General features: G+C 36.7%; 1 protein-coding gene and 1 pseudogene across 1 annotated transcript in view; both read right to left on the reverse strand.

The window, feature by feature from the left end:
• LOC103092368 (uncharacterized) overlaps positions 1–18,618 on the reverse strand; it is a 1,666,349-nt gene that overhangs the window by 62,632 nt on the left and 1,585,099 nt on the right. The window lies entirely within an intron of this gene.
• The window catches only part of LOC130458743 (activated RNA polymerase II transcriptional coactivator p15-like), a 30,381-nt pseudogene continuing 11,763 nt past the window's right edge, over positions 1–18,618 (reverse strand).

Below are 18,618 nucleotides of genomic sequence, written 5' to 3' on the forward strand. Positions count from 1 at the left end.
AAATAAAAGGATTCATCGTACTAATTGTTTTTTAGTCCAAATATACAATAGCTTGGAAAACAAATAGTTTAGAAAACAAAAGACAATGGAAAAATACCAATTAAAACAACTAAATCAGTACAGGTTTCATATGGCTCTGATTTTACAGTTTTCTTACTGCCTCATCAATATCAGAAATGTGTTCTTTCAGCTGGCTCCATTGTTCTGGATTTTTAAAAATACCTTTATTTACTACCAGGTTTCATTTCACCTTCCTGATCCATCCAGTATTCTCTAATATCAATTAGGACTTTTCCTTTTAAGTCCCATACAATGACTTATCTCATTTTTCCAATCTGGAACATATGATCATCTCGGTTGCTGCTTTGCTTGGATGAAGCTGGTGTTTTAGAACTCTCTCCTGTCTTTTGCTTTTTATGGGTTTTTATGGAAGAGCTTGATTTTTCTTCTTTGCCTTTTTGTCAATTTCATTGTCAGAATGACTCCCAGATCAGCTTGAAGCAACAAATTCCTTTGATTTATACATCTCTCCATTCCTGCAGTCACATACTCTGCTATTCACTCGGGAGTGACAGGGAGTAAGAAATACCTACTACTCTGATTTTAAAAAAAGGTTTTACTTTTTCTTACAATAAAAACTCTAAGAAGGAAGAGCAAGGACTAGGTAAACAAGGTTAAGTGACTTACACAGGGTCACATAGCTAGGAAATATCTGAGGCCAGATTTTAACTGAGGTCATGCTGGCTACAATCCTGTCTATCATGATGAACATGCCTTTCAACACTGACACCATGATATCCTCACCCAGATGTATGTTTTTACAATGGCTGCCATATAGACCTTTACTTATCTAAGAAATATCTTAAAGTTCATAACACCAAAGAAGGCAGCTCAGATCATGGTTATTGATACAAACCTCGAACAACTAGTGAAAAATGAGTGAGGAGTTTCTGAAAAAACAGGGATTAGACCAGGTTAAGGTTGGAAGTGGGCAGGAAGATACTGGGCTTAAGGACAAAGATGACAAAGGAAAGGACAAGAAAGCAAAGGGAAAAAATAAGACAGGTGCTCAAGAAAATGGAAAAGAAAAGGGCAACAATTGCAACAATGAAGCTGAAAAAAAATTCCATTAAGAGACATTGCACAGATATTAGACAATGCAGGAGTGCTTCATTCCAAAGTGCATAAACAGTTTTCAACACGTGAACTAAATTCCATATGCTGTAGATTTCCAAATTTTGTCAGCAAGTCCACCGATAATAAGGAATTTAAGAGGGTGTTGAAAATATTTTAGCCTAATTTTGAGGATGCATAATTTCTCCTGTCTGAATTATTTAGCCCCCATGAGCATAGGCAATTCACTGAGAGGACAAGGAGTGATAACGCCTTAACTAGATGGCCTACTGAGAAGCATAGAGAAGATTTTTGATTTCTCAAATCCTGCATGCATGACATATCAAAGAAAATGCAGGAAGGATCTTCTCCAGGCCATAAAGTTGTTCTGTTCAAAGCCCAATGAATGGGGAAAGATTGATAAGCTAGTTCAAGAGAGTTAAGAACATCTTTCTAATTTTATTGATCACCTCTCAGAAACAGCAGAGTTAATCATGGGCATTGAGAAAGATTCAGAAGAGTCTGTGGCTCATGTGAGGAAACAATTCCTTTGGTGTTGCATTTCACATCTAAAAAAATTCTTTAAAAACTATTTCCTTAAGTATGACATGGTGAATCTGTCTGAACTTCACGAGGTTGCATCTTACTTGTGGGACAGCCATAATGATCAGCAAAAAGAAATGACAGAATTAAAACAAAAACTGAAAAATACAGAGGAATCATTGAAACAAAAGGAAATAGAAGAAATTAAGAACTTGCATACTATTAAGATATACTCTAGACTCTCATACCAACAGAGTAGAGGACAGAGAGAAACCGGAAAGTGTTTCCTATACCACAAGGTTGGATACTGTAAAAGTTAAAATAGTCTCTAGTAATAAAAGTATTATATTTTATGAGATTTATTAAAGATTATTAGAAGTCAAGGATACAAAATAATAAAACCCACATGCCTAGGACTGATAAGCCCATTCACATCTTCCTCACTACATCTTGCCATTTCTGATTTGGCATTAAAATATCAGGGTCTGGAAAATCAAAGGTTTCATTCTTTGATTCCAAGGCCCTCATCCCTCTTTCACACATTCATAAAGATGCTTGGGCAGTTTTTTGGGATTCCCCATGCTGTTAGGGTTATTCACCCAGAGTATAGCATGGGCCAGCTCCATTTTTTATATATTGTTGTTGGGCATTGTTTTGGGTATTATCATTTCCCTCATTTGGAACATTGTCATTGTTTTGATTGGCATTATGGTTCCTAGATTTATTATAACTAAAGTTGTTATTTCTTTTTTTCCATAGCTGGCTCCTACAGACCATCATTACATGGCCTCCCTTCCCACAGAAAAGGCATGTTAATGATTTATCTGTGTATTCCTGCAAAGGGGCTATGGTCTCTCCCTTATTTTTCAGTTGTCCCTTTAACATTTCAATTTCTTTTCTTAAGTCTTCCACTGATGTATTGTGTGTCACAAGTCTTTTTGCACAATACTTATAGACATAGGTTGCTACTTTTCTCAGTTCTTTGAGGTCCATAGAGACCCAATTTATTGACAGACTTATTGACATAGGAAATACATATATGGACCTTGATTTGACCAAAGAAAGGGACATTAGACAAATACGCAGGAAATTTGTTTAGAATTGGTGTTCAGTGGTAAAAGACTACTTTAAATCTAGCTGTCCTGAATGGGACTCTATGGACCTCGAAGAAATGAGGAAAGTAGCAACCTATATCTATAAGGGTCATGCAAAAAGACCTGAGACACACAATATGATGTCAGTGGAAGACTTAAGAAAAGAAATTGAAATGTTAAAGGGACAATTGAAAAATAAGGGAGAGACCATAGCCCCTTTGCAGGAATAAACAGATAAATCATAAACATGCCTTTTCTGTGGGAAGAGAGGCCATGCGATGATGGCCTGTAGGATCCATCTATGGAAAAAAAGAAATAATAACAACTTTAGGAATAATAACTCTAGGAACCATAATTCCAAACAAAACAATGACAATGCTCCAAATGAGGAAAATGATAATACCCAAAACAATGCCCAACAACAATATATAAAAAATGGAGCTCGACCATGCTATACTCCGAGTGAAAACCCCCAACAGCATGGGGGATCCCAAAAAACTGCCCAACCATTTTTATGAAGGTGTAAAGGGGGATGAGAGCCTTGGAATCAAAGAGTGAAACCTTTGATTTTCCAGACCCTGATATTTTAATGCCAATAATCCCTATACATTCTCCCCCAAATACTAAGGAACATCATGTCACTTCAAAGGTGGGAAATTCATACTATGATTGTATTCTGGACACTGGGGCATGTAGGTCAGTTTTGGTAAGGAAACCAGATGGAAAATGTGACTCTATTGGCTCTCTAAATTTAGTAGGTATATCAGGAACACTATTAAAGGTCCCAAAACTTTCTCCTCGCGTGGTATACGTGGACCTCAAAATGTTGAACATTCTTTTCTTTTAATGCCTGGATCCCCCACAAACTTGCTGGGGAGAGACTTACTATGTAAATTACAAGCCACAATAATGTGTGCCCCAGATGGCTCTATGTCCTTGGAAGTGCCTGAGGAATCCTTAAATTTACTCCCTGTACTTCTCTCAGAGAGCCAGGAGGCAAAAGAGCCTCCCAACTTTGAAATACCTACAGATATACCAGAATCTCTTTGGGCCACATCTTTTTCTGATGTAGGCTTACTTAAATCAGCTGTTCCTGTGCAAATTAAAACTAAATCCAGCCCACCTCCTTCCATTCCTCAGTATCCTCTCTCAAAGGAGGCAACAGAGGGCATTACATAATAAACTCATTAATTGACCAGGGAATAATAATCCCTTGTTAATCTGAATACAACATGACCATCCTGCCCATTAAAAAAGGGGGCCCAATGGCAAGCACCTCTATATATTTGTACAGGATTTGAGGGCTGTGAACAATCATGTTATAAAAAGACAATTTTCAATACTATATTTAGAGATGCTAAAATTAAAAAAATTGAGGATAAAATAGAAAAAAAATGAGGACAAAATAGAAAATATTGAGGCTAAAATAGAAAATATTGAGGATAAAATAGAAAATATTGAGGATGAAATAGAAAAAATTGAGGATAAAATAGAAAATATTGAGGATAAAATGCAAACCCAATTAGAAGATCTAAAAAGTTTCTTACAGGATCAATTGGCAAATACCCACTCTACCAGAAACAGACCTGTTTCTGAACCTTTGAATGAGGAAATTTCCTTCCCTGAAATAGAGATGGAAAACACCTTCCCTATAGCCCAGTTAACAGACTGCTTCTCTCGTGCAGTGCAAATCTTGACTGAATTTAATCCCCAAAACCCTTCCCCTGCAATCCTAGTTTCTCACGTTCCCTCTCCTACAGAAAACCAGAAATAACTCTTGAAAAGCAATTAAGAATTATTTTAGAACGCAATGCCCAAGATGGTCAGATATGGACCTTGAAGAATTGCAAAAAACAGCTATATATGTTTTAAAGGGAAACAAAGAAAAGGAGGAAGAAAATAATGATGACATGGAGGAAATGAAGGAAAAAATAAGATATTTAATAGATAGGATGACTAAATTAGAAAGTGGGCATGATAATGAACCAATGCCAATTGCCCCTCTCCAGAAATCCAATTATCAATCCATTACTTGTCACTTCTGTGGGAAGAAGGGCCACAAAATGATGGAATGTAGAACCTTTCTTAAGATGTTTGGAAGGAATACACAGTTTAATAATAGCTTTAGAAATAATAACTATAGAAATGATGATAATGGTTATAGAAACCAGAATTCTAGAAATTATAATGACTATGGAAATAACTATAATGAATATAGAAATAAGAACTTTAGAAACCAGAATTATAGAAATAGGAATTGGGAAAATAATGACAATTCTCCAAATGAAGAAAATGATAATACTCATCAACAATATATGAGAAATGGAGCTCGTCCAAAACATGCTCGAGGTACTAATGAACCTCAGAGAGGTGCCTTTCAGGAGGGTCCCCAGGGAACTTCCCAGTATAATGAAGATGATTCTTCTTAGATTTATTGATTTTGTTGATATTAATTAACCTTTTTCAGTATTTTCTCCACTCCAAATAGTAGGAAAGAATGAACAAAGAACTTAAGACTATGATTGGCAAATTATGCACTGAGACCCATTTAAAATGGCCTGAAATTCTCCATTTGGCCCTATTTTATCTTAGAAGCAGGCCTAGAGGAGACTTACATATTTCACCATTTGAGATGCTTTTTGGACATCCGCCTATACAGGCTAAGCCTTTCTCCCCGGCTTATACATCGCTATTAGGGGGAGATATTACTATTGCTTCCTATATACAGGAGTTACAGCACAAACTACGTGAACTTCATGAATCCAGAGCTGCAGTACAAGTCGGACCATTAGACTTTTCTCTGCATGACCTGAACCCAGGAGATAAAGTTTATATCAAGAATTTCAAGCGAACTGGAGCAACTCAGCCTTCATGGGAAGGACCATTCCAAATATTATTAACTACTCCAACATCTATAAAGATTGGAGAAAAAGACTCTTGGATTCACTGCTCACATGTGAAGAAAGCATCTTCTGCTGAGACTGATTGACTGTATCCTATCATATGAATTGTGATTATATCTTATCATATGAATTGGAGATAATAATCCATAGGCAAATGGATGCTGTTTTTTCAAGAATATATTGACTTACTGATTTTTTTTCTTATTTTTCTTATTTCTTTTATTTTATTTTTTGATCAGAATATTTGAATTTTTCTCATTTTTTGTATTGAAGGTACACATAATTAATATTAATATTATTTTTTTCCTGCAGTAATACAAGTTAATATATATACTCTTGCTATAATATCAATATATGCCTAAAAGCTTTAAACTATGGGAACCTGCCATTTATTGATAAAATATTATAGGACTGTGATTAATGTTTGTGTCTGATTCCAGGAAAAGGGATAAAAACAAGGAGCACAGACTAAACCTGAATAATGCCAATAGAGCACACAAGAAATATTAAAGTGAGACTCGAGGTTGCGATGCTTATGTTTAAGTCGTAGGACTTCCTTGTATCTACACTCTTTGTGAAGTACTCAAACAAGTACAAAGCTTGACTATCATGCTGGCTCCCTGTATCCCTGAAGAAAAAAAAATCAGATGAGGGAATGACATTTCCCCATCAAAATAGAATTCTAATTCTTTTCTTCTTATATTATGGCAACTTCCTGTAGTCTTGGCTACAAATGGCTAAGTGAAATATTACTGCATCCTGTCCTACATACTTGTGGGATAGAAAGTACTTTAAACTGGACCTATACAAGGCCCATTTTGAATTTTTCTTATGTTTTTGATTATTTTTCTATTCTTTTGATAATTGACACATACACCCCCATAACTGAACATTGCACTGATATATATTAATTTAAGGTCGCCAAGGAATTCAGCTATGTAATTCCTAAATGAAAACTTAAGTCAGCAGTCAACCTTTTATGGAGTTTAATTACAAACAGGAGGAAGAAAGGTATTAGAGATAGAGAGAGAGAGAGGGAGAGAGAAAGGGGAGAGAAGGGAATAGGGCTTAAATACCCCTTCTGTTTAGGCTGGGCCAAAAGGCCCAAGCCCTTAGATAGCTGAGGCAAAGAAAAGAGATCAGTCCCTATCACTCACGTGACCAAAATGGAGAAACAGTCTCAGGGGCCTCCACCTCCAGCTTCCTTCAGAGCCAGATTCTCAGAGCACCACCTCTCAGAGCAAAAACTCTCCCACCAACCACCTCTCCGTCCTCAGACCCCTCTATCTTTTAAGGAAACCATCCAAGTTCCCTCCCCTCAGTTCTCACATCTACCAATCACTGTCCATGTCTTCCCTGTGCCAATGGTGGCTCTAACTTAACCCAGGACCGTCCAGAGGTCTGTGGCTTTGCACATGTCTGTTGAAGGTCATATTCTCAAATAATTAAATCTTGATCCTTTGCTACAGACCTTCCTAAATCCTGTTACCCTGAGTAGGGTGGAGATTGGAATAATTAAATTTTGATCTATGCTGCAGCCCTTCCTAAATCCTGTTAGGATGGAGTAGGGTGTAGATTGTAATTTCCAAGACCTGGTTCTGTCATTCCAAGTATCTCTATTGTATCAATTCTAAAATCAATCATGACTCAAAGAACTTCCTGTTCTATGCTTAAGCATAGGTCCAAGCCCTTTCCATTGTTCAGCAAAAGGTTTCTGTCCTAAAGTAATCTCAGGTAGGGAGGAGAAGGACCCTCCCTACCTAATGTTGGAAATGGGGAAATTTCCAACATTCATAAGTCTAAGAAATTTTAAGGTTTACAAGAGAAGAACTCTTGGATTCATTGCTCACATGTAAAGAGAGCATCTTCTATTGAAACTGATTGACTGTATCCTATACATGCATTGGAGATAATAATCCATTGACAAGTGGATGCTTTTTTTTTTTAACATATTGAATTCCTCAATTAATTTTTTTCTCTTTTCTCTTTTTCCTTATTTTATTTTTTTCTTTTATTTTTATTAAAATATTTTATTTTTCCCTTTTCTCATTTCTATGTACTCAAGGTACATACAATCAATATTAATTTTTATTCTACAATAATATGAGTTTAAATATATACACTTGCTATAATATTAATACATACCCAAACAGCTTTAGACTGTGGGAACCTGCCATTTATTGATAACTGTAATGGGACTGTAAGAATGCACTGGTCCTTTTATTTATCTCACTTGAGATTCAGGAGAGAATTTCAGCTCCCTAGAACTCTTTAACCAACTTTGGGGAGGCAGCTGGGTGTCTCAGTGGACTGCCAGCCAGGCCAAGATATGGGAGGTCTTCAGTTGAAATCTGACCTCAGATACTTCCCAGCTGTGTGGCCCTGGATGGGTCATTTAAACCCCATTGCTTAAGCATTCTCCTGTCTTCTGACAATAGGAATCTAAATGGATAAAAAATAAACCAAGGAACTTTAAAGAGACTGGAGGTTATATTTTTAAGGCATTTCAGAATACAATGGTTTATAAAAATCTCTGTATTCTATTGAATTTTACTGTTTGTTTTGTTTAAGGTTTAACTTTGTGATTTTGAGATCATATATTACTGCATTCAATACTATTCTGTTACACTGAATCATTTTAATGTACTGAGTTTTAACTACTGTTATATTCTGTTGCTTTCCCCTTATAACAATATTGAACAAATATCATTGTAATTAAGCCCATATATGAAAATAGCCTTTCTATTTTTGACTTTGTAATTTGTCACATAGAGGATAAATAGACTTCATCAGAATTGGTTAAAATTGTATAACAACCTTTGGAAAATTTAATGTGCTAAATATCTCAATTGATTTTAAGGGTTTTTTAAACATGATTATTAGAATTTTCTTAACAATCTCTGGTCATTTTTGCCTGCCCCTACCATGAGGTAAGGCCTATTCTAGTAGCTGAAATGAAATACAATTATAACCCCCAACCTTCCCACATTTCAAAATATGTGAATGGAACTTGGGAAGTTAAACCCAGGGCATTTGTACCCCTAAAATGCCTCCAAAAAGGAGCATCCCTCATTTATACTCTTCAGCTCACTACTTTACTTCCACCAGAATGATATCTAGATTTCTTGATGATGTTCTTAACTCAAAATAAGTTTTAATTTGTTTAAAAATACACTGCCAAGTTTGAAAGATTTGCTACATTTGTAAAAACTTGTGACAAATATAGATCAGTTCATAGGTTTTTTAAGGAATGTCATACAGCAACTTATGTGAAATATGATAGTGTGTTTGTTTGTTATTGTAATTAATTGGGCTATTGAGAATTTTGGGGATATTGATAACTACATATTTGTACTACTGTTCTTTAACAATAAAAATGTTACCTTGTTCAATTCATTCGCTTCTACTCACAGTGGATCATGGCCAGATATGAAGAGGAAATGGATCTCATTTTTGGTGAGAAAGCTTTGTATTCCATATTTTCTTAGCTGACACAGTGTGTCAATGATTATAAGCTATATTTTTGAATTTTTACAACTCTTTTGTTATATTTTTCTTGCATGTGCAATATACTATTTCAGTTTTTTTTTATTTTTTCCTCTCCTTTTTTATATTTGAAGCACATGTCACCAGCATTAAGATTTTCTTTAACTTTTTGATTTTGCAGTACTATAAGTTTAAAATACATTTTCTATGATGTCAATGCATGCCCTAAAAGCTTGAGACTATAAAAATTATGCCACTAATTGTTTAAAAAAATTATGGGACTTTACTTAATAATTCGGTCTGATTCCAGGATAAGATACACACAAAAGCCATTGCACAGGGCCAAAGAAAAGCCAATACAGGATGGATTGATGCACTTCTAGGCCAATGCAAAGGTCTTGAACCTAGTGTGAAGACTTGAGGTTACTATGTTTAACATTGTTACAACATAGGCTTTCCTTGTGCCCACACTCACTCTGAAAATACTTACAGATGAGTATCCGAAACCTTGGCTCCTACCTGGCTCCTATAATCTGGTTCCTTTTTTCTGTCTTTCATTGTGTGGTAACTTTCTGTAGTCCTGGCTACTGACTGGGTAAATGTATCATTGCTTCGATCATTTTAATTGGGCCATGATTCAAGGACCTGTTACAGATTTGTTTTCCTTTACTTGGAATTTTTACACATAAAACTTTGATAGTCTATATTTTCATCCAGACATTTTTCTTTTTCATTTGGATTTTTCTGATGTCTTTTTAATTTCTCTTACAAATTGATTCCTATAACTCATACCTCAGCCATGCATCTCTAAATGATCCTGTATTTTCTATCACCCTGAAGACATGGAAATGTAAAAATAGTATTTAAATTGCAAAGTTTAAATTCCTTTTAAGAAGAATTTTAGGTAAAGAAAGATGCTACCTCTCTGAATCCATAAACTGAACTATTGGAGAAGACACCATGAAGAAGCCTCCAGACCCCAACCTGCACAAGAAGATCAAGAATGAACTTTGGGTATGGTTGATTGAATATTTATTTGTATCTATACATTCATGCCAAAGGGGAATACCCCCAACTGGCTTTTTGTCAATGTATCTAGCAATTATTGCTTTTGGGTTTTTTCTCTTTCCTCTTATCCTCAAACTATTGTAATCTTTAGGTTGATTATGCTTTCATGATCCTTTGGGAAAAACCCTTTTTCCCATAGGATCACACAGAGAAATGTAAAAATGGAGATCTGAACCCCAGACTCCAATGCCCAGAAGTCCTTGCTAGCTCCCAGAATTCTCTCTAATCTCCCAGAGTGCAAGATCACAAATTATTATTTAGAGTGTCCACCTATGGCTGTCTCTCTTTCCTGTTTCAGATTCCAAGCAGACATGTCTCTCATGATGTAAGTGAAATTGAATGGGCCTCTCAGCCCACCTAGGCACATGCTTTTCTTACTTGTATTTTTCTTAAATTCTTAACCTTTAATAAACCTCTAAAAATGTAATACTTCTAGCAGAGAGAAACTAATACCTGCCACAGTTTGGCCTAAATTTTAATCTTAACACAATACCTTCTTCAGGGGGGATTGTATTTTCATGAAATCCAAGATTTAAATTTTTGTTTCAGAAAGATCTTCAGAGAAGAAGCTTGCTAACTCCTAAATCCAGAGAATGAACTGTTTGCAGAAAAATACCTAAACCCTTACACTACAGGAAGATCCAGAATGAACATTTGGGTGTGGTTGATTGAACTGAAGGTTGATTGAACAATTATTTTGAATGTACACTCTTCCAAAGGGAACTGCCCTCTAATTGGCTTTTGTCAATGCGCCCAGCAAAAACATTCGTTTTGCTGTCTCTCTCTCTCCTCTATTTCCCCCTTATCTATAATTATTGTAGTTTTCCTCTTGGAGGGTAAAATTTTGTATACACCTGCAGTTAGAAATTTTGGGGGTGCAGGATACTTATATTTATTGATCAATTTGGGAGACTAGTCCCCCAATCATCATCAGGGGGATTGTGATTTTTAAATTCTCTCCATCTTGCTTGGTCTAGCACCCAGGAATGTGCACGTGCACACTACAGGGGCATGTGCTAGCTAATGACAAATCGAAAACACTAACTGCCCCCCTGGGCTGTCCTAAGCCAAGCTTGAGCCACCATTGGCATTTGTGAGGCACGGGAAGTGAGGTAGGGAACAGCCTCTGGAGTTCTCATCACTTCCTGTGGAGCGGGCTAGATGCCAGTTTGATCCTGGAGCTCAAGCTTGGAGGAGCCCTGCAGACAGCTTTCCTTCAGATCGGTCACATGAGTAATAAGGACTGACTCCCTTCTCTGCCTTGGCTCTCCAAGGCCTTAAACTCCCACCTTGGCTCAGCCTGAGCCAGAGAGATTTTGAGTTAAACTCCTTTCCTTCTCTCCCTCTCTCTCTCTCTCCCTCTAATAATTTCTTCCCCCTGTTGTAATTAAATCATCATAAAAACTCCATTCTGACTTGAGTGTTTCATTTAGGATTTTATAAATAAAATCCTTGGCGACCAATAATTATTATATTCAGTCTCAACCCCTAAATTTAACAATAACAATACCTCATAAAGTCTGTTATTTAAAGAAAAAGTGTAAGTCAAATAATAATAAAAGTACACAGGGAAAGACATATAAATCAAAGGCAAACTCTTGCTGTAACCATTGCAATCTATGGACAGATCAAGAAGCTTTAGACATTGAAGCCATGTGTTTAGCTATAAATTCAGGAGCTAAACCTAAGTATGCAGAAATAGTATCCCATGGAAAAGGGAATTTATGAAGCCAGGATCATAAGATACTTAGTGTGGTACAAAGGGATAGAAAAAAAAAAAGGTATTGCAGGATGTGACAAGCAATGAGGGATTTTCTGGAGTGAAACAGAAGCAAATACAAAGAAAAGAAAATACAAGAGTGAAACAGAAAATTGAATTTACTGGGTCTTTGAGAAATGATGGTGACAAATCAAACCAAATATTGAGTGAAAAGAAGAGACAAGTACATGAGTTAGATAAAGAGATTAAAAATCTCATTGCATCAATGCAAGCTAATATTAGAAACTCGGACAGAAGGGGCATAGTAACCAGTCATGAAAAAAAAAACAGAAAACAAAAACATATTTATAAAACTTTTATCAGTGCAGATTGGGCACAAGGATTGAATTTAGGACAAAAAGAATTCCTAGAAACTCACATAAACATGATCAGAAGTTGTTGAAAGGAATAGTGAAACAAAATTTCAATTCCCTTACAACAAAATTATAGGGAAATGCAGACTAAGGTTACTATTGCAGATGTAAACCTCAAAATTTCTTAGACTTATAAATGTTGGAAATTTCACCATTGGGAAATTTCATACTTGAAAAATTTCCTATTGATAGTGGGTCTTGGCTATTGGAATGTGAACCCCATTGGCATGAGAGTTTCCCCCTCCTCCCTTCTTAAGATTACTTTAGGACAGAAACCTTTTGCTGAACAATGGAAAGGACTTTGACCTATGCTTAAGCATAGAACAGGAATTTCTTTGAGTCATGATTGATTTTAGAATTGATACAATGGAGATACTTGGAATCAATCTCCACCCTACTCAGTCCTAACAGGATTGAGGAAGGGCTGCAGCATAGATCAAAATTTAATTATTCCAATCTCTATCCTACTCAGGGTAACAGGATTTAGGAAGGGCTGTAGCAAAGGATCAAAGATTTAATTATTTGAAAATATGACCTTCAACAGACATGTGCAAAGCCAGAGACCTCTGGGTGGTCCTGGGTTAAGCTAGAGCCTCCATTGGCACAGGGAAATTGATGGACAGTGATTGGTAGATGGGAGAACTGAGGGGAGGCAACTTGGATGGTTTCCTTAAAGAGAGAAGGGGTCTGAAGACTCAGGGGGGTTTTAGGAGTTTGTCGGAGTGGTTGCGGTGTGCTCTGAGAAGCTTGCTCTGAAGGAAGCTGAAGGTGGGGGCTCTGAGACTGTTTCTCCATTTTGGTCACGTGAGTAATAGGGACTGATCTCCTTTCTTAGCCCCAGCTATCTAAGGGCTTGGGCCATTTGGCCCAGCCTAAACAGAAGGGGTATTTAAGCCCTATTCCCTTCTCTTCCCTTTCTCTCTACCTCTATCTCTCTATCTCTAATTCCTTTCTTCCTCCTGTTTGTAATTAAAACTCCATAAAAGGTTGACGGCTGACTTGAGTTTTCATTTAGGAATTACATAGCTGAATTCCTTGGCGACCTTAAATTAATATATATCAGTCTTTTAAAAGCGATTTCCTTGTCACACAGTCAATGTTACAGGAGCTATAAAAAACTTTTAAAAGTTCACAGACAATCAGAAAACCCCACATGAACCTGTTAAAGCTTCAAAAAGCTATATGGTACAGACTTCCTTAGAAAAAATATCTAGCTTGAACCCAGAAGCTGAACTTTTTCATCCTACAGTAAATAATTTGGAAATTTCAAATCTAAAAGAAGATAGAGCTGAAAATACATTTGATAAAATTAATCATAATCAATGTAATGGAAGTGAAATAGTTACATTTGAAAATATAACCCAAATCATATGTGGGCAGCATTTGCTAAGCAGGGCCCTGTGAAGGAGTCTTGGGGGTGTTTCTGAGTGTGGACTTGGAGAGTATGTGTTTTCCAACTCCTGAGAGGGATTGGATCAGAAATCCAAGGAAGCAAATGGTGCCTTCTCTGTCCTGCCCTTGGTTCTGGTGTTTGAGATCCTGAACAAATTTTGATAAGTATTGAAACCATCTAACTATCTGTTCTGGTAATTTGTCATGCTCTAGAGCTATGCTCTGGTTCACCTTTAGGTTAATCTGGAATGCTGGTATCGTATTGCTCTAGGGCAGCGGTTCTCAACCTCTCCATTTGTAGCAAGGAGAATACATAATGCATATCAGGTATTTACATTCCGAATCATAACTGTAGCAAAATTACAGTTTTGAAGTAGCCACCAAAATGATTTTTTGGTTTGGGGTCACCGCGACATGAGGAACTGTATTGCAGGGTCACGCATTAGAAAAGTTGAGAACCACTGCTATTCTGAGAGTGCTGTTTTCACTCCCAAGGCTTTGTACCTGGGAGCTCTGGTTCTACTCTCAGAGCTCCAAAGCTCTTGTACCTAGGAGGGCTGGTACTTGCCTAGGAGATATGTTTTCACTCCAATGGTCTGTTCTGTTCTGGAAATCTGGATCTAATCAAGTCTAGTAGACTGTCATATGCAGCGCTAAGTCCAGAGCCCGATTTCAAGAAGATATATCTCTTGGAATCGCAGGGAACCCTTTGGGTTCACAGGCATATTTGTGTAGTTTGTTTGTTACAATCTGTCAGTCCTCATTGTCAGACTCTCAGACCACACTAATATGAATTCTTAAGAATTTTCAGCTGTTTAAGAAGACAGCAGCTGATTATGAAATTTGAGTTTCCCCTGGTGCCCTCCGCACCTTGTGTGATTTGGAGTAGTCCATATTTGGGGTTAAATGGCCTTCAGAGGGGATTGAAAATTTCTCCATGGCCTACATGGTCTGAAGAAAGGTGTATGGAACACCAGGTCAACCTGATCAGATCCCCTGCACAGATGCTTGGATTGATTTGTTTACTGACACCCCAAAGAAATCGAAAAGTTGCCTTTTAGGGCCAAATTACCCTGTTAAAACAGAGGCTGCTCTGCTAACCAACTCCCTATCCTGAGGAGGGGGCACTCCTACTCCTACTACCCCCCTGTGCTCCAGGGAGACCCTGAGGAGCCAACCCCCTATATCATGAGGGAAACCTCCCTTCCCTTCCCACCTTCTCCTGTGCCCTCTCCACCATCCATGTTCCCTTCCCAGTACTCCCTGCCATCCCCATAGGCACCCCCATTACACCCTCTTTACCTCCCACTCCCTACAGAGGTCCATGCAGTGACCACCTCATCCTATACTCAGTGGGACACCCCCTGCCACTCTGCCCAGGAGTTAAGCCAGACTGAAGAGAAGAATGCTTGTTCCCTACACCCTGGGGCTATCTGACCAGAAGAAAATATTGCCCTGCCCTTCCCAACTGCTCTTATGCCAGGAGGGCCCTAGTACTGGTGAGGATTTACAGCTATCCCTGGTCTATGCCCCCTTTTTCTTCCACAGACCTTTATGACTGAAAATATCAGCATCCATATGGTACAATGTAATTTCATTTATTGTGGTAACTGCTTGTTAAATGTGAAATGTTAGCCAGATTTTATTGAGCACAAAACCTCATGGTTAGAAGTTTGTTTTGTTAAACCTTGCAATGCATAATGGTTTCAATGAATTGGAGTTGTCTACATGTGATTAATAGCAAGCCTTAATGTTTATTTCATAAGAACAGAAATTATACTGGCTACTTTGTGGATGTCAACGTCATTCAGAAAAAGTTATCATGCTGTTGAGGAGAACTTATTCTGGGATTTTAACTTGGGATTTTTCAAGTCAGATGTTATTTTAATGTATGTTATGTCAGAACTAGCAACATGTAATCATATGACACAAAAGAAGTTTTTAAAGTGGTTGATCTGTGCATGGGATTTAATAATACAACTACTAAGAATTTGGTATTTTGTTAAAGAGGGAATTTCTAAACAGTGTTATATTTGATTAAGATTGTATGAATTGTTTTTTTTAAAGAAATGTGTGAAATGTATAAGAAGGGTTTTGTGATCAAGAGATGAACATGCATTTATACACAAATTGCCAGAAAGTAATGAGTGAATACAAAATATATATATATACACATTTGTATTATAAAGAGAATTGTGTTTTCTACCTAAATAAGTTAAAGATATGTGATATGCAAACTGTATGCCCTTAACAAGAAAAATATTGACCAGCCCTGAAATCAAGAAGGTCTTGACATGAGGATTACATGCAATTTAGTGTAACACCTTTCCTTTACCTACAATAATGGTAAAGGGGAGAAGGCAGAAGAAATAAGAGTAATTAAAAATAAAATAAACAAATACTAGGGGTGAATACTAGTGTGAATTAGCCACCACAAATTATAATTCAGAATAGTGCTGATGGAATTTACTCAGGTATATAGCAATATTTGAGGTATAAGGAAACTAAACTGGAGATTCTATTCTGCTTTAGACAGGATTGAAAGGAGTCAGGGTAAATATTTCAAACTTCAATTTGTTTAAATAATGAAAGATCACTAAAGGACTTAATCAATGTTATTTGGAAGTGTGGAGTTCAAACTAACCTCCACTGGGAGTAAATTATTATGAAGGGTTTGATACATTCAAAATTTTAAATTGTAAGTCCACTTGTTAAAGAGGGATACATGACAAGTTGTTAAGTAATAAAACCCCAAATCAAACCAACAAGCCTTAGGGTAAATTGCTTACAAGCTATTAACCCCTTCCTCAAACACAGGAGGGAGAAAGAAGTGCTCATAATTGTTTCACATCGACACTCAGGGACTAAACTAGCAAAACAATAAATGTGTATGACCTCAAAGAGGTTGACAACTACTGTGTGATAAAAATTAAAGATGAGTATATTTTAATTATATACTTCAGAAGTTTTAAGATGTTCAAATGGATAAAAGTTGCCAGTCATGTCCCAATGAATGGCTTGTTTGAAGCTATAAAATCTTAATGCAAGCATTCAAGGTCCCAAATAATAAGATAAATTAAGTAATATGTAATTGATGAGTTACCTCACATGAACTTTGGTAAAATAACTTGAGAGACCCACAGACGTTGGTTGATGTAGCCAAGGAAGAGTCAGGGATTTGAAAATGGTATGTGTGACAAACGCTTGCTCACAATTTTATGACTATTCTGTGAATTGCTCTAATATGACCTAAAATTGATAATTGATGATCTCTATGCTAAAAATACAGTGTTTTGATGACATAACACTTTAAATCAAGATTCTTTTGAGTTTTTGATTAGCACTTGCAGGGACACCAAAGGAAATGTTATTTTTATGATAGTAAAAGCACTCAGAGAAGGAAGTGGGGGGGAAGGTGAAAGTGTGAAAGTGAACAGATAGATATTCAGCTTTTATAATTGGATCCCTAACCTAGGAATAATTTTTAAAATTATTGTATGTGGTGTTGGTAAATCACAAAAGATTCTGGAATATCTCTGGAAAGATACCCTGAAGAGATTCCTGTATGGCCTTGTCTTAGTCAAAAGAGATGGCCTGGGTCCAGGAGATGATGCAGCCCTGATTTATATTTACTATTTATTTGTATTTTGCTACTCAATTCAGTACTCCTGTTCCTTATTGCCCAAATATGTAAGAATAACTGAGTGATCAGCCTTTTTTTGAGGGTATGGAAATTTTTTTTTTGGACTGCTGATCAGCAGAATTTCTCTGAGCTATAATGGGTAATACTTATTTCTTAAGGTAAAAGAAGGCTTTGGGATCTAATGGTGACAAAGCACACAAAGGACAGAGAATGCCCTGGGATGGTTAAAGAGGCACATTCTGGGCTCACCTGGGAATGGACCTTTTCTGACCATCTAGGCCATTAATCCATTAATGAGTGTGAAGATTGGATTTAGCTACTTCCTGTTTGTAACAATGAAGATATTTAGTTTAACAAAATCAGGAATATCTTGGGAACTCTAAATTACTCCACCCTACTTAGACTGTACTTTAGGGGAAGATAAAATTATAATCTGATTGAACAATGAAGGTACTTAGTTCTCACCTTACAGTGAAGCTGGAACTTTAAGCTAAGTCTATTTTTAGATCTAATACAAAAAGATGTTAAGTAACTATAAAGGTTAAATTAATCACAAAAAGGTCAAGTAACTCACAAAAGGTGAATTTAACAAAGAAGTGTTAAATAACTCTAAAGATATAATCAAATCAAAGAAAGTGAGAACTAAAAGTATGGGCAATCCTGGAAAAAAAAAAAAAACCTTTAATGTGATTGGTAGATGTGAAAATTTAGAGGAGGAGACACAAGAATGAAAGGTCTATATATTTGAGATTTTTCGTCCCTCAAGGCTTTCTCTCTCTCTCTTTCACTGATTGGCAGTGGAGAGTTAGCTGAGAGCTGCCCTGCTGAGCCTTTTGGCATCTTAGCATGGCTATAAGCTATTGTCCGGTTTGGTGGTGACTTTATGGCTGAATTTTCCTCCTTTACTTTCCAACTTTTTCCTCTCAGAAGCCTCTAATCTTCTTCAGAGACCTAGAGGTAGGGAGTTTAAAACTCACCCTTGCATAGGCCAGGTAGGAGAAATCCTATATCCTCTTTCCTCCTTCTCCTTAAATCCCCTCCCTCTATATTAATTAAATTACCATAAATTTCCAGACTGACTTGGGTATTTTATTTGGTGACGATTTAAATCTAGATTTAAAGTCACAACCCTAAAATTATCTGACATGAGTGACACAATGATGGCATGAGTCAATGATAGCTTTGGACTGTACATGAAGCCCTCACTATGTGTCCCTTGGTACATGAGGAAATGTTTTCCCCA

This window comes from Monodelphis domestica, chromosome 4 (genome assembly GCF_027887165.1).
Source record: "Monodelphis domestica isolate mMonDom1 chromosome 4, mMonDom1.pri, whole genome shotgun sequence".
In the NCBI taxonomy this organism is placed as follows: Eukaryota; Metazoa; Chordata; class Mammalia; order Didelphimorphia; family Didelphidae; genus Monodelphis; species Monodelphis domestica.